General features: G+C 50.4%; 1 protein-coding gene across 11 annotated transcripts in view; it reads left to right on the top strand.

The window, feature by feature from the left end:
• Positions 1-14,596, top strand: part of fam149b1 (family with sequence similarity 149 member B1) — a 204,200-nt gene that overhangs the window by 83,548 nt on the left and 106,056 nt on the right. The window lies entirely within an intron of this gene.

The following is a 14,596-nucleotide window of genomic DNA, read 5'->3' as shown; positions in this document are numbered from 1 at the left end:
GCGAACATCCCCACTTCTGACCTTATGATGGAGAGAAGGTCATTGATAAAGCAGCTGAAGATGGTTGGGCCTAGGACACTACCCTGAGGAACTCCTGCGGTGATGTCCTGGAACTGAGATGATTGACCGCCAACAACTACAACCATCTTCCTTTGCGCTCGGTTTGACTTCAACCAGCGGAGAGTTTCCCCCTGATTCCCATTGACTCCAGTTTTGCTGGGGCTCCTTGATGTCAAGGGCAGTCACCTCTGGTGTTCAGTTCTTTTGTCCATGTTTGGACCAAGGCTGTAATGAGGCCAGAAGCTGAGTGGCACTGGCGGAACCCAAACTGAGCGTCAGTGAGCAGGTTATTTCTGAGCAAGTGCCACTTGATAGCAATGTCGACAACCCCTTCCGTCGGTTTGCTGCTGATCGGGAGTAGACAGATAGGGCAGTAATTGGTTGGGTTGGATTTGTCCTGCTTTTTGTGTACAGGACATACCTAGGCAATTTTCCACGTTGCTGGGTAGATGCCAGTGTTGTAGCTGAACTAGAACAGTTTAGAGTTGTTTGGCAGAATTCCCGTAACCTGGGATGGAAAATATCTCCAGCTGATTGCTTGAGGCATTGCTCATGGTGAGTTGGACAACACACTGTTTTATAATGGTAGGAGTGTTATGTAATAGACACGATGATTTATAGTCATGCCCTGGGGTTTGTACCTCCTGAGTGGCCTTGATTGTGATATTTACAGATCAAAACCCCAGGGAGCCAGGGAGGGTTGGGGGGGGGAGTGAGGTACTGCTGGGGACATGGAGACCCTGCTGAATTTAACAGAAGGCCCCATTGTATTTTCTAACCACCTGGCAGCCAGGCAGATTGACAGGCTACTTGGCTGCCAGGCAGGAAAACCCCAATGGCAATTCAGAGAGCCCGGCAACGCGAGAGAGAGGGATCAGAGAATGGGAGGAAATTGCCAATCTCGGCAGCAAGAATTGGCTGCGATTGGCAGAAGAGAAGACGACGGCTTTCTTGAGTGGCCAGGGAGCAGCATTCCCGATCCTCCTGGCCCACCAGGAGTGCTATTAAAAGCACAAACCTGCTGGAGCCTGGCAGCTTTCACCTCCATTATGATGGGCTTCCTGAGCCGTGGGAAACATTGTCTGCAGTAGTTAAATTTAAATCAGGCTCCCAGTTGCACTGTGGGTGCCTGAATTAAATATAATGAAATGTCCTGCCTTTCTAAAATGGCACACATGCACATCATACAACTGATTGCCATATAAATGGCAGGTGTGTTTGCAGCAGATTGGGGATGTGTTATCTGATTTTTAATTATTAACCCCCCCCCCCCCCCCCACACTGCCCCCGACTCTCTGCCACCTGTCAAAATTGGGCAGGGATGAAGGGGGTGTTGGTTGGAGGTAAATATCAAGGCTGTAGAATCATATAGTACAGAAGGAGGCCACGTGATTAGTTGTCTATGCCGGTTCTTTGAAAGAGCTTTCCAATTCATCCCACTCAACTGCACTTTCCCCATAACCCTGCAAATTTCTCCTTTTCAAGCATTTATCCAGTTCCTGTTTGAAAGTTGCTTTTGAGGCTGCTTCCACGACCTTTTTAAGGTAATGCATTCCAAATCGTAACAACTCACTACATTGTAGCAATGATCAGATAAGTATTTAGTGATGTTGGTTGAGTGTTTAATATTGCCCAGGACACTGGGGAGAAGTCCACTGCTGTTTTTCAAAGTAGTGTACTAGGATATTTTCAGAACATAAAAAAAGGAGGCCATTTAGCCCCTCGGGCCTGTTCTGCCATGCAGTGAAATTGCGGCTGATTTGTGATCTAACTCCACATACCTCCATTCCCATTAGCGATAAAGAAAAGCTGTTCCCATTAGCTGATGGTAAAAGGACCAGGAGACACAGATTTAAGGTTTTGGGCAAGAGATCCAGGGGGTTGTGAGGAAGAACTTTTTTATGCAGCGAGCGGTAATGACGTGGAACTCGCTGCCTAAGCGGAGATGATGAATGATTTCAAAAAAGGAAATTGGATGGACACTTGAGGGAAATATTTACAGGGCTATGGAGATAGAGCCGGGGAATGGGACTGATTGGATTGCTCTGCAGAGAACTGGCATGGACACAATAGGCCTAATGGCCCCCTTCTGTGCTATTATGACTCTGTGTCCCGTATCTGCCGGCTGAAAAAGAGCTATCCAACCTTATCCCACCTGCCAGCTCTTGCTACGTAGCCCTGTAGGTTACGGCACTTTAGTGCATATCCAAGTTATATCCTTATTTATAGACTCTAGTAATTTCCTGATAACAGATATGAGGCTAACTGGTCTATAATTCCCAGATTTCCCTCTCTCACCTGTTATACTCCAGAAAGCCAAGCGGTGAAGGATAGAACTGGAGTTAATCTATACACACTTTTATAAGCATTTATTTACAGAGTTACAAATTACGCGCATGCACCTCCTAACCCAACAACCACCGTTTCAGTCTGTTCCTTTTTATCGGAGCACAAGTGAATCCCTAGTTAATACCCAGCACCTGCATACATTAAAAGCAACTGATATACAATTAATTGATCCCTTCTGTCTCTTTAAACAAAAGGTAGACTTTATATGTACAAAATTTCAAAACATATTCAATCAAAGACCTCCATATTCCGTACAAAGCATTACATTGTGGGATGCACCTCCTCTTCAACACTTAATAATTTCTTCACATATGCATTTCTTTTTGTAAAACAATCCAACAGTTGATAACTTGCATCCACCCATTTAATTATGGCTGCATTTCCTGACAACGCAGCTACTTGGTGGCGCAGTACTGGCACATGCACTGTCACTGTTTGTGACATCTCAGGCAGCTGCCAGTAATAAAGATGGTGCTGCTCAATTTGACACAAAAATGAATTAAACCTAACCCCCCTTTAGTGACTGCAATCGCTGCCACCATCCCAGCCCCAACAGTACCCTGCTCCCTTTCGCCATTGCTGTTTCTCTTCACTGCTCCCTCTGGCGACTATCTGCTCGCCGCTCACTCTTGGCCTCACCGCTTCTGCCACCCTGCTCGTGCTTGCTCCCTGCCGTGCTGTCTGGAGCGAGCAGCCGAATCAGCAAGGTGGGAAGCGGCGAGGCGAGGTGGGGAGAGAGCAGCCGAGGGGGAGAAGCGACACTGCAGGGAGCGAGTGGCCGAAGCAGCAAGGGGGGGAGCGAGTGGCCGAAGCAGCGAGGTGGGGAGCGAGGGGCCGAAGCAGCGAGGTGGGGAACGAGCGGCCAAAGCAGCGAGGGGGGGAGCGAGCGGCCAAAGCAGCGAGGGGGGGAGCGAGCGGCCAAAGCAGCGAGGTGGGGAGCGAGGGGCCGAAGCAGCGAGGTGGGGAACACGTGGCCGAAGCAGTGAGGTGGGGAGCGAGCGGCCGAGGGGGGGGGACGCGGCATTGCAGGGAGTCAGCGACCGAAGCAGTGAGGTGGGGAGCGAGCGGCCGAGGGGGGGGGGACGCGGCATTGCAGGGAGTCAGTGACTGAAGCAGCGAGGTGGGGAGCGAGTGACTGAAGCAGCGAGGTGAGGAGCGAGTGGCCGAGGGGGGGGGGGGACGCGGCATTGCAGGGAGTCAGTGACTGAAGCAGCGAGGTGAGGAGCGAGGGGCCGAAGCAGCGAGGTGAGGAGCGAGCGGCCGAGGGGGGGGGGATGCGGCATTGCAGGGAGTCAGTGACTGAAGCAGCGAGGTGAGGAGCGAGGGGCCGAAGCAGCGAGGTGAGGAGCGAGCGGCCGAGGGGGGGGGGGACGTGGCATTGCAGGGAGTCAGTGACTGAAGCAGCGAGGTGGGGAGCAAGTGGCCGAAGCAGCGAGGTGGGGAGCGAGTGGCTGAAGCAGCGAGGTGGGGAGCGAGGGGCCGAAGCAGCGAGGTGAGGAGCGAGGGGCCGAAGCAGCGAGGTGGGGAGCGAGGGGCCGAGGGGGGGGGGGGACGCGGCATTGCAGGGAGTCAGTGACTGAAGCATCGAGGTGGGGAGCGAGTGGCCGAAGCAGCGAGGTGGGGAGCGAGGGGCCGAAGCAGCGAGGTGAGGAGCGAGGGGCCGAAGCAGCAAAGTGGGGAGCGAGGGGCCGAAGCAGCGAGGTGGGGAGCGAGTAGCCTAAGCAGCGAGGTGGGGAGCGAGGGGCCGAAGCAGCGAGGTGGGGAGCGAGTGGCCGAAGCAGCGAGGTGGAGAGCGAGTGGCCGAAGCAGCGAGGTGGGGAGCGAGTGGCCTAAGCAGCGAGGTGGGGAGCGAGTGGCCTAAGCAGCGAGGTGAGGAGCGAGGGGCCGAAGCAGCGAGGTGGGGAGCGAGTGGCCTAAGCAGCGAGGTGGGGAGCGAGTGGCCTAAGCAGCGAGGTGAGGAGCGAGGGGCCAAAGCAGCGAGGTGGGGAGTCAGCGGCCGAGGAGGGGGGGGACGCGGCATTGCAGGGAGTCAGTGACTGAAGCAGCGAGGTGGGGAGCGAGTGGCCAAAGCAGCGAGGTGGGGAGCGAGGGGCCGAAGCAGCGAGGTGGGGAGCGAGTGGCCAAAGCAGCGAGGTGGGGAGCGAGCGGCCGAGGAGGGGGGGGACGCGGCATTGCAGGGAGTCAGTGGCCAAAGCAGCGAGGTGGGGAGCGAGTGACTGAAGCAGCGAGGTGGGGAGCGAGTGGCTGAAGCAGCGAGGCGGGGAGCGAGTGGCTGAAGCAGCGAGGTGGGGAGCGAGTGGCTGAAGCAGCGAGGTGGGGAACGAGTGGCTGAAGCAGCGAGGTGGGGAGCGAGGGGCCGAAGCAGCGAGGTGGGGAGCGAGAGGCTGAAGCAGCGAGGTGGGGAGCGAGAGGCTGAAGCAGCGAGGTGGGGAACGAGTGGCTGAAGCAGCGAGGGGGGGAGCGAGGGGCCGAAGCAGCGAGGTGGGGAGCGAGGGGCCGAAGCAGCGAGGTGGGGAACGAGAGGCTGAAGCAGCGAGGTGGGGAGCGAGAGGCTGAAGCAGCGAGGTGGGGAGGAGTGGCTGAAGCAGCGAGGTGGGGAACGAGTGGCTGAAGCAGCGAGGTGGGGAGCGAGTGGCTGAAGCAGCGAGGTGGGGAACGAGTGGCTGAAGCAGCGAGGTGGGGAGCGAGTGGCTGAAGCAGCGAGGTGGGGAACGAGTGGCTGAAGCAGCGAGGTGGGGAACGAGTGGCTGAAGCAGCGAGGGGGGGAGCGAGTGGCTGAAGCAGCGAGGGGGGGAGCGAGTGGCTGAAGCAGCGAGGTGGGGAGCGAGGGGCCGAAGCAGCGAGGTGGGGAGCGAGAGGCTGAAGCAGTGAGGTGGGGAGCGAGTGGCTGAAGCAGTGAGGTGGGGAGCGAGTGGCTGAACCCTCATCACAAAACACATGAGCATTTGAGGTACAAAGTGCTTGTTTATTTCTATCAGCCGCTCAGAAATCGAGATTTTGCAGTTAGTTCCAATTAATCGTGAGGAATGAACCTAAACAGTTTGATTGCCTGTTTGATAAGCTACTGTAATACCGTCACGACCTTACAAGGATTTTCTATTCCCAATGACCCTCTCTTTTATAGTAGACTGAAGCTCCTGAATTGAGGTCCAATATGATGCCTCAGTACTCTCCAAATTTGCTCTGAGACATCAGCCTAGAGGAAAGCCTGTCTCCCTACATGCAAAGCATTCAAATGTGAAGAAAAAATTGATCTAATTGTAGTAGCTTCCAGAGCAGGAGGACTCTCGCAGATGCAGCTATCCATGACGGTATTGATAGGAATGATGAACCCAAACAAATTATCCTGATCACAAAAAGTTTTAGTCCTGTGATGAAAGTGTTAATCGCACACTCCGAGAACTGTGCATTTATCTTTCTCCTCTTGCTCAGAATTTTCCTTGTCATGTGTCATTTCAAGGATCCTGCCTTTTTGCTTTGGGCAGTTCACAGCATAGTAATACTTTGAGTCACACCTGCAGCATCTATTAACTGTTCCTTGGGCATTCCTGGGACTCTTTCGCCTATTGATGCTGTTCCAATTTTGTCTCCTGCTGTAATAGCCAGATCTGCTAAAGGTGTTTTCATCTCATTCTACGTGCCTTTAATCCTTCTGTCATATTGACTCCTACGTCCGGTATCAGGACTGTTTTGAAATCTGGCAAATATCGAGTCTTCTATTCTTTGTTTCACTGTGGAATGTCACATTTGTTCCATGCGGGCTGAAGGAAATGACTGTTACCCCAGGATTTTTTTAATGCAGCAGACATCTAATCCAACAGAGTCTCCTCCTCTGAGAACTAAACACCAGTTGGAACCAATTGCCAGTCCATATGAGACACCTTTGTGCAATCCAGTAATTTAAAATGCCAGCACCTATTCAGGGTTCCCTAAATTGTACTTTGGCAACCTTTTATACAGTCTGTTGAAGTTCATGATATATGGAATGACCATCAGTTTTCCGAAATCTATCAAAATCTGAATCTGCCTCGAAGGCATTTAATAGAACATCTTTCTTGTAAATTTCATTCAAGAACTCTAATAGACAGTCCAAACCTTCATTACTATCCAACAGACGGGCATCCGACTCACAGAAATGACAACGCTAAGGAAATACCTTGTTTTCTCTTTATTAGCTCGTAACCCATGTCCACCTTGCACTTCATTCTTCCAGTGGTCATATCAAATATCAGAGGGTAGTTGCTTTTCCACAATGGTCACTAGAATTTTAGTTTTATGTCTGAAAAATTTTTCATGGTTTCCAACCTTCACCTTTCGGTAATCATTCTCTGCTACCAACTTCTACTCCATGAAGTCAGGCAGTGAAAGCAGAACTGGAGCCTAAATCTTTACACACTTTTATAAGCTTTTATTTGCAGAGTTTTAATCTGTTTCTATTTCTAGGAGCACAAGTGAATCCCCAGTTAATGCCCCTAGCTGCGTAAATTAAACACTCAATTTATGTACAATTAACAACAATTTCCCTTTCATAAATCCATGTTGACTCTGCTGAATCGTTATGATTTTCTAAGTGCCCTGTTAACACATCGCTAATAATAGATTCTAGCATTTTCCCTACTACTGATGTCAGGGTAACTGGCCTGCAGTTCCCTGTTTTCTCTCTCCCATCTTTCTTGACTAGTAGGGTTACATTTGCTACCTTCTAATGCACGAGATCCATGCAAGAATCTAGGAATTCTGGAAGATCAAAACCAATGCATCCACTATCTCTGTAGCCACCTCTTTTAAAACCCAAGGATGTATGCCATCAGGTCCAACAATTGCCTCCTGTGATGGGATTTGAACTCACCACCTCCAGTTTATTAGTCTAGTGCCATGACTTTTACACTATTTCGGCCACCAAAGCTGAATCCTGGAAGGATGCTTTTCACAGCCCTGGTCTTGCTGTAGCCATTCCTACCCTTAGTAGCAGTATAGCTTTAAGTTGGTCAGTGTAATATTGTACTATTGTAACACAACGTCAGATGGTTGTACTAGTGCTGCTTACAGTCCCAAAGGGAAAGCACTCCCAATGTCATATAGCCAATATCATATTAGGAGCCTCATAGTATTTTATATAATCATTATTCAAATTTGGAGGGAGATTCTGAGTAAAAATCCTGTACTTAAAATGTTTCACCTCTTCAGGCAAGATTGATAAAACGTTTTAAATGCAAAATTTGTACACCTGGCCCAGCATGGATTTTTAAGACCCAGCATGCCTTTAAGACCCAGAATTCGCTTTTTATTTTGGCTGCATTTGCTAACAATGCTACCACTAGGGGGCGCTGCTGTGGCACATGCGCAAATGCAGCATGTGCCACTAACACGTCACAGACTGCGACTTTAGGCAGCTGCCAGGACTGAAGATGGCGCTGCTCAAATAATCACACGGAGGCAACATAACAAACACATGTCAGCACACAATGGCGGAGTGAGACAGCGAACGAGCGTGCCGGGGCGTGGGGAGGGGGGTGGTGTGGACCAGGCCTGGTAGGAGTGGAGCGGCTGGCGAGTGGGCGACCGAACGGCCCGATGATGGAGGGGAGCGGTGCGGGCCTGGGGGGAGCGGAGTGGCCGGCGAGTGGGCGAACGAACGGCCCAGTGACGGAGGGGAGCGGAGCGGCCAGCGAGTGGGCGAGCGAAAGGGCTGGTGATGGAGGAAGCAGAGCAGCCGGAGACAGCAGCGTGGCGTGGGGTGGGGGGGAGGTGCGTTTTTCTGCGCATGCGCCATAAATTTGCAACGTCAAAAGACTTACCCGCACCCGGCGACACCAAGGTCTTCAGCCACTCGCTCCCCGTGGCTCTCTACGGCCTCTCGCTTCCGGTCCCCTCCATCCAGCCGTTCCCTCCAGCTGCAGATCCCCCATCCAGCCGCTTTCCCCCTTACTTCTCAACTGTACTTCAGGCATTGCAACTGTCTGGTCCCTGCCTTTTGCATCCCCCTCCAGGAACTTCTGAATTTAACTCCCTCCCACTACACCCCCACACCCCCTCTCCCCCCACCCACCTCTCTACCTCCCCCTACCCCCTCTCTACCTCCCCTTCTCCTCCCCTCTCTTCCTCCCCCTCTCCTCCCCTCTCTACCTCCCCTTCTCCTCCCCTCTCTACCTCCCCCTCTCCTCCCCTCTCTACCTCCCCCTCTCCTCCCCTCTCTACCTCCCCCTCTCCTCCCCTCTCTACCTCCCCCTCTCCTCCCCTCTCTACCTCCCCCTCTCCTCCCCTCCCCCCCCCCCCACCTCCCCCTCTCCTCTCCACCTCCCCCCACAAATCACCTCTCCCAAAGGCCACACCACAGTTGAATATCTGAAGTGCAGTTGCAAAGTCGGAAAATATCATCAAAAACCTCAACAATTCCAGTTTTAATTATTGAGAAATTTTATTAAGTACATTAAGCATTCAAGGCACTGCTGTGCATGGATACATGAGTGTTGTGTCGCCAGCATTCCCGTGAGACAGACAGGCCAAGTCTCTGCTATGCAGAACTAAAGAGATTGTTCCTGGAGAGCCTTGTGGTGAATGAACGCTTGGCTCTCTATTCCACTACTGTATTGTCCATGTGAAGAAGGCAAAGTCACAAGAGTCTGAGCTCAGTCTATTCTTGGTGAATATTCCCCAAACGCATCCCAATGTGCGTTCCCACTACCTCCATAAATGCAAGGTTCCTTTCCACATCGTGACAAGCTCCGCAGCATGATCCAGTTGCTTGAATGCTGACCTTAAATCTCAAGGATTGTTTTCTCGACGGCATGTTTTACATGAAAAGAAATAAGGAAAGAACATCAGTGTCAGAGCTTTCCACCTCCAATGAAATTACTGTTGAGCATGCTTTATGTTCTGCAGTATAGGCATGTACTGATAACACCGCCAATGAATCACTTAGTACCCACCTCAGCTGTAGGAGTCAGGATGATGTTACTGCCCCTATCTCGTGATGGTTCAATGCTGCTCTCAGGCAAAACATGAATGATTTGAGGGGGCTGGAAAAAGAAGGACATTTCTTTTGGACTATGAACCTAAAGCAGGCCATTTAGCCCAGCAGTTCCCTGCTAGTGGTTATGCTACTCGTGCGCCTTCCCATCCGCTCCCATTTAATCCTGCCTACTACTGTCAGCATCACCTTCCATTTCTTTCACTCTTATCTACCTTTGCCCTAAAACAATATTGAGGATGGAGAACGGTGTGGCTGCACTCCCACCTCACCAGTTGTGTACACAGCAAGAGCATTCACATTTGTGCTACCACTGGACACGGAATGCTTGTTTCTTTTAGTGCTCAGTCTCTTGCTGAATGTTCCCCAAGTTATTGACTGTTTTGGATGCCCTCTCTGCTTGACATCAGCAGCTGGCAATTGCGGAGTCTCACAAGGCTCTGCATGGTTGTTTCAAGGGCGGATGGGGATACATGTGGCTGTGTGTCCATGTGCACGGCTCTGATGGGTGCAGGAGCAGGTGGCTATGTGTCCATGTGCACTGCTCTGATGGGTGCAGGAGCAGGTGGCTGTGTGTCCATGTGCACTGCTCTGATGGGTGCAGGAGCAGGTGGCTATGTGTCCATGTGCACTGCTCTGATGGGTGCAGGAGCAGGTGGCTATGTGTCCATGTGCACTGCTCTGATGGGTGCAGGAGCAGGTGGCTGTGTGTCCATGTGCACTGCTCTGATGGGTGCAGGAGCAGGTGGCTGTGTGTCCATGTGCACTACTCTGATGGGTGCAGGAACAGAGCAACTTATAACAGGGACTGGAGCACATGTACTGCCTGCACATAGTCCCAGACAATGGAAAGGATTTTAGTGCAGTGCAGTGGACTGGAGCACATGTAGTGCCCCAGACAATAGAAATGTTTTCAGAGCAACTTACAACAGGGACTGGAGCACATGCAGTGCCCCAGACAATGGAAATGTTTTCAGAGCAACTTACAACAGGGACTGGAGCACATGCAGTGCCCCAGACAATGGAAATGTTTTCAGAGCAACTTACAACAGGGACTGGAGCACATGCAGTGCCCCAGACAATGGAAATGTTTTCAGAGCAACTTACAACAGAGATTGCAGCACATGTAGTGCCCCAGACAATGGAAATGTTTTCAGAGCAACTTACAACAGGGACTGCAGCACATACAGTGCCCCAGACAATGGAAATGTTTTCAGAGCAACTTACAACAGAGATTGCAGCACATGTAGTGCCCCAGACAATGGAAATATTTTCAGAGCAACTTACAACAGAGACTGCAGCACATACAGTGCCCCAGACAATGGAAATATTTTCAGAGCAACTTACAACAGGGACTGGAGCACATGCAGTGCCCCAGACAATGGAAATGTTTTCAGAGCAACTTACCTTGGAGCAATCTCCTCTTTCTGATAAAAATGAAACAGACTGAAATCTTCAAAACGACTAAATAATTGCGACAAAATGCCTGACAAAACCTCTCCTCCTTCCACTTTCAGAAACTCGCGCCGGAGTTTGACGCATGCGTGAATATCCAAAGGTTGACGCATGCGTGAATACCCGTTAGCGTTGCATAAAGCGCATGCACAGAGGTCGCCCAGGCACGTTGTCCGAAGATGCAGACGTCATGCGATGATGTCATCGGTGCATGCGCTTAACCAGTCCTGGCAAGCCGGAACGCAGCGGATGCGTGGAGAGCAGGAGACCATCTGCGCATGTGCGCACCACAGCGCAGCCTGATGACGTTAGTGGCGGCCAGCGTTGTTAGGAATCACTTTGTTTTATTTTTGACAGCAAGACTGGCCAATCACAGAGATATAGGAATAGGCCACTCAGACCCTCAAGTCTATTTCACAGTTCAGTTAGATCATGGCTGATCTGTATCTCAACTTCATTTACCCATCTTGGTTCCATATCCTACACATAACAAAAAATATCGATCTTTGTGTTGAAGATTTGTAGTGACACAGCATCCACAGCATTTTTCGGGAAGTGAGTTCCAGACTTTCCACAATGCTTTGAAAAATGTGAAAAGTGCTTCCTTGTTTCACTCCTGTATGCCTTGGCTCTAATTTCAAGATTATACTTCCGTGTTCTGGATTCTGCCAGCAGAGGAAGTAGTTTCTCCATACCTACCCTATTGACTCCATAATCATTTTAAATACTTTAATCAAATCACCCCTCAACCTTCTATACTTGAGAATACAAGCAATACAGGTTATGCAACCTGATCGCATAGTTTTTCTTTGATATATTTTGCATCGGTATTCACCAAGGAGAGGGACATGAGGTTAGGGACAGATGTTTGATTACTCTACGTCAAGTCGGCATAAGGAGGGAGGAAGTGTTGGGTATTCTAAAAGGCATTAAGGTGGACAAGTCCCCATGTCCGGATGGGATCTCTCCCAGGTTACTGAGGGAAGCGAGAGAGGAAATAGCTGGGGCCTTAACAGATATCTTTGCAGCATCCTTAAACATGGGTGAGGTCCCGGAGGACTGGAGAATTGCTAATGTTGTCCCCTTGTTTAAGAAGGGTAGCAGGGAAAATCCAGGTAATTATAGACCGGTGAGCCTGACGTCAGTGGTAGGGAAGCTGCTGGAGAAGATACTGAGGGATAGGATCTATTCCCATTTGGAAGAAAATGGGCTTATCAGTGATAGGCAACATGGTTTTGTGCAGGGAAGGTCATGTCTTACCAACTTAATAGAATTCTTTGAGGAAGTGACAAAGTTGATTGATGAGGGAAGGGCTGTAGATGTCATATACATGGACTTCAGTAAGGCGTTTGATAAGGTTCCCCATGGTAGGCTGATGGAGAAAGTGAAGTCACATGGGGTCCAGGGTGTACTAGCTAGGTGGATAAAGAACTGGCTGGGCAACAGGAGGCAGAGAGTAGTAGTGGAAGGGAGTTTCTCAAAATGGAGACGTGTGACCAGTGGTGTTCCACAGGGATCCGTGCTGGGACCACTGTTGTTTGAGATATACATAAATGATTTGGAGGAAAGTATAGGTGGTCTGATTAGCAAGTTTGCAGACGACACTAAGATTGGTGGAGTAGCAGATAGTGAAGGGGACTGTCAGAGAATACAGCAGAATATAGATAGATTGGAGAGTTGGGCAGAGAAATGGCAGATGGAGTTCAATCAGGGCAAATGCGAGGTGATGCATTTTGGAAGATCCAATTCAAGAGTGAACTATACAGTAAATGGAAAAGTCCTGGGGAAAATTGATGTACAGAGAGATTTGGGTGTTCAGGTCCATTGTTCCCTGAAGGTGGCAACGCAGGTCAATAGAGTGGTCAAGAAGGCATACGGCATGCTTTCCTTCATCGGACGGGGTATTGAGTACAAGAGTTGGCAGGTCATGTTACAGTTGTATAAGACTTTGGTTCGGCCACATTTGGAATACTGCGTGCAGTTCTGGTCGCCACATTACCAAAAGGATGTAGATGCTTTGGAGAGGGTGCAGAGGAGGTTCACCAGGATGTTGCCTGGTATGGAGGGTGCTAGCTATGAAGAGAGGCTGAGTAGATTAGGATTATTTTCATTAGAAAGACGGAGGTTGAGGGGGGACCTGATTGAGGTGTACAAAATCATGAGAGGTATAGACAGGGTGGATAGCAAAAAGCTTTTTCCCAGAGTGGGGGATTCAATTACTAGAGGTCACGAGTTCAAAGTGAGAGGGGAAAAGTATAGGGGGGATATGCGTGGAAAGTTCTTTACGCAGCGGGTGGTGGGTGCCTGGAATGCGTTGCCGGCGGAGGTGGTAGACGCGGGCACGATAGCGGCTTTTAAGATGTATCTAGACAGATACATGAATGGGCAGGAAGCAAAGAGATACAGACCCTTAGAAAATAGGCGACAGGTTTAGAGAGAGGATCTGGATCGGCGCAGGCTTGGAGGGCCGAAGGGCCTGTTTCTGTGCTGTAATTTTCTTTGTTCTTTGTTATCACAAACAAGGTAAAAGCATATACCAGCTAATTTTGAAAGCACAAGCTACATTTACTATGAATAGACTATCTACCACAAGTTTCTTTCTTTTGGGCCTCCTTATCTCGAGAGACAATGGATACGCGCCTGGAGGTGGTCAGTGGTTTGTGAAGCAGCGCCTGGAGTGGCTATAAAGGCCAATTCTGGAGTGACAGGCTCTTCCACAGGTGCTGCAGAGAAATTTGTTTGTTGGGGCTGTTGCACAGTTGGCTCTCCCCTTGCGCCTCTGTCTTTTTTCCTGCCAACTACTAAGTCTCTTCGACTCGCCACAATCTAGCCCTGTCTTTATGGCTGCCCGCCAGCTCTGGCGAATGCTGGCAACTGACTCCCACGACTTGTGATCAATGTCACACGATTTCATGTCACGTTTGCAGACGTCTTTATAATGGAGACATGGATGGCCGGTGGGTCTGATACCAGTGGCGAGCTCGCTGTACAATGTGTCTTTGGGGATCCTGCCATCTTCCATGCGGCTCACATGGCCAAGCCATCTCAAGCGCCGCTGACTCAGTAGTGTGTATAAGCTGGGGGTGTTGGCCGCTTCAAGGACTTCTGTGTTGGAGATATAGTCCTGCCACCTGATGCCAAGTATTCTCCGAAGGCAGCGAAGATGGAATGAATTGAGACGTCGCTCTTGGCTGGCATACGTTGTCCAGGCCTCGCTGCCGTAGAGCAAGGTACTGAGGACACAGGCCTGATACACTCGGACTTTTGTGTTCCGTGTCAGTGCGCCATTTTCCCACACTCTCTTGGCCAGTCTGGACATAGCAGTGGAAGCCTTACCCATGCGCTTGTTGATTTCTGCATCTAGAGACAGGTTACTGGTGATAGTTGAGCCTAGGTAGGTGAACTCTTGAACCACTTCCAGAGCGTGGTCGCCAATATTGATGGATGGAGCATTTCTGACATCCTGCCCCATGATGTTCGTTTTCTTGAGGCTGATGGTTAGTCCAAATTCATTGCAGGCAGACGCAAACCTGTCGATGAGACTCTGCAGGCATTCTTCAGTGTGAGATGTTAAAGCAGCATCGTCAGCAAAGAGGAGTTCTCTGATGAGGACTTTCCGTACTTTGGACTTCGCTCTTAGACGGGCAAGGTTGAACAACCTGCCCCCTGATCTTGTGTGGAGGAAAATTCCTTCTTCACAAGTACAGTCAGCAATTACAGTAAGAATCAAACACAGGCAAGATTGAGGAGAAACTCGACTAG

The sequence above is a fragment of the Heterodontus francisci genome, chromosome 42 (genome assembly GCF_036365525.1).
Source record: "Heterodontus francisci isolate sHetFra1 chromosome 42, sHetFra1.hap1, whole genome shotgun sequence".
NCBI lineage: Eukaryota > Metazoa > Chordata > Chondrichthyes > Heterodontiformes > Heterodontidae > Heterodontus > Heterodontus francisci.
This window is presented reverse-complemented; position numbering and strand designations above follow the sequence as displayed.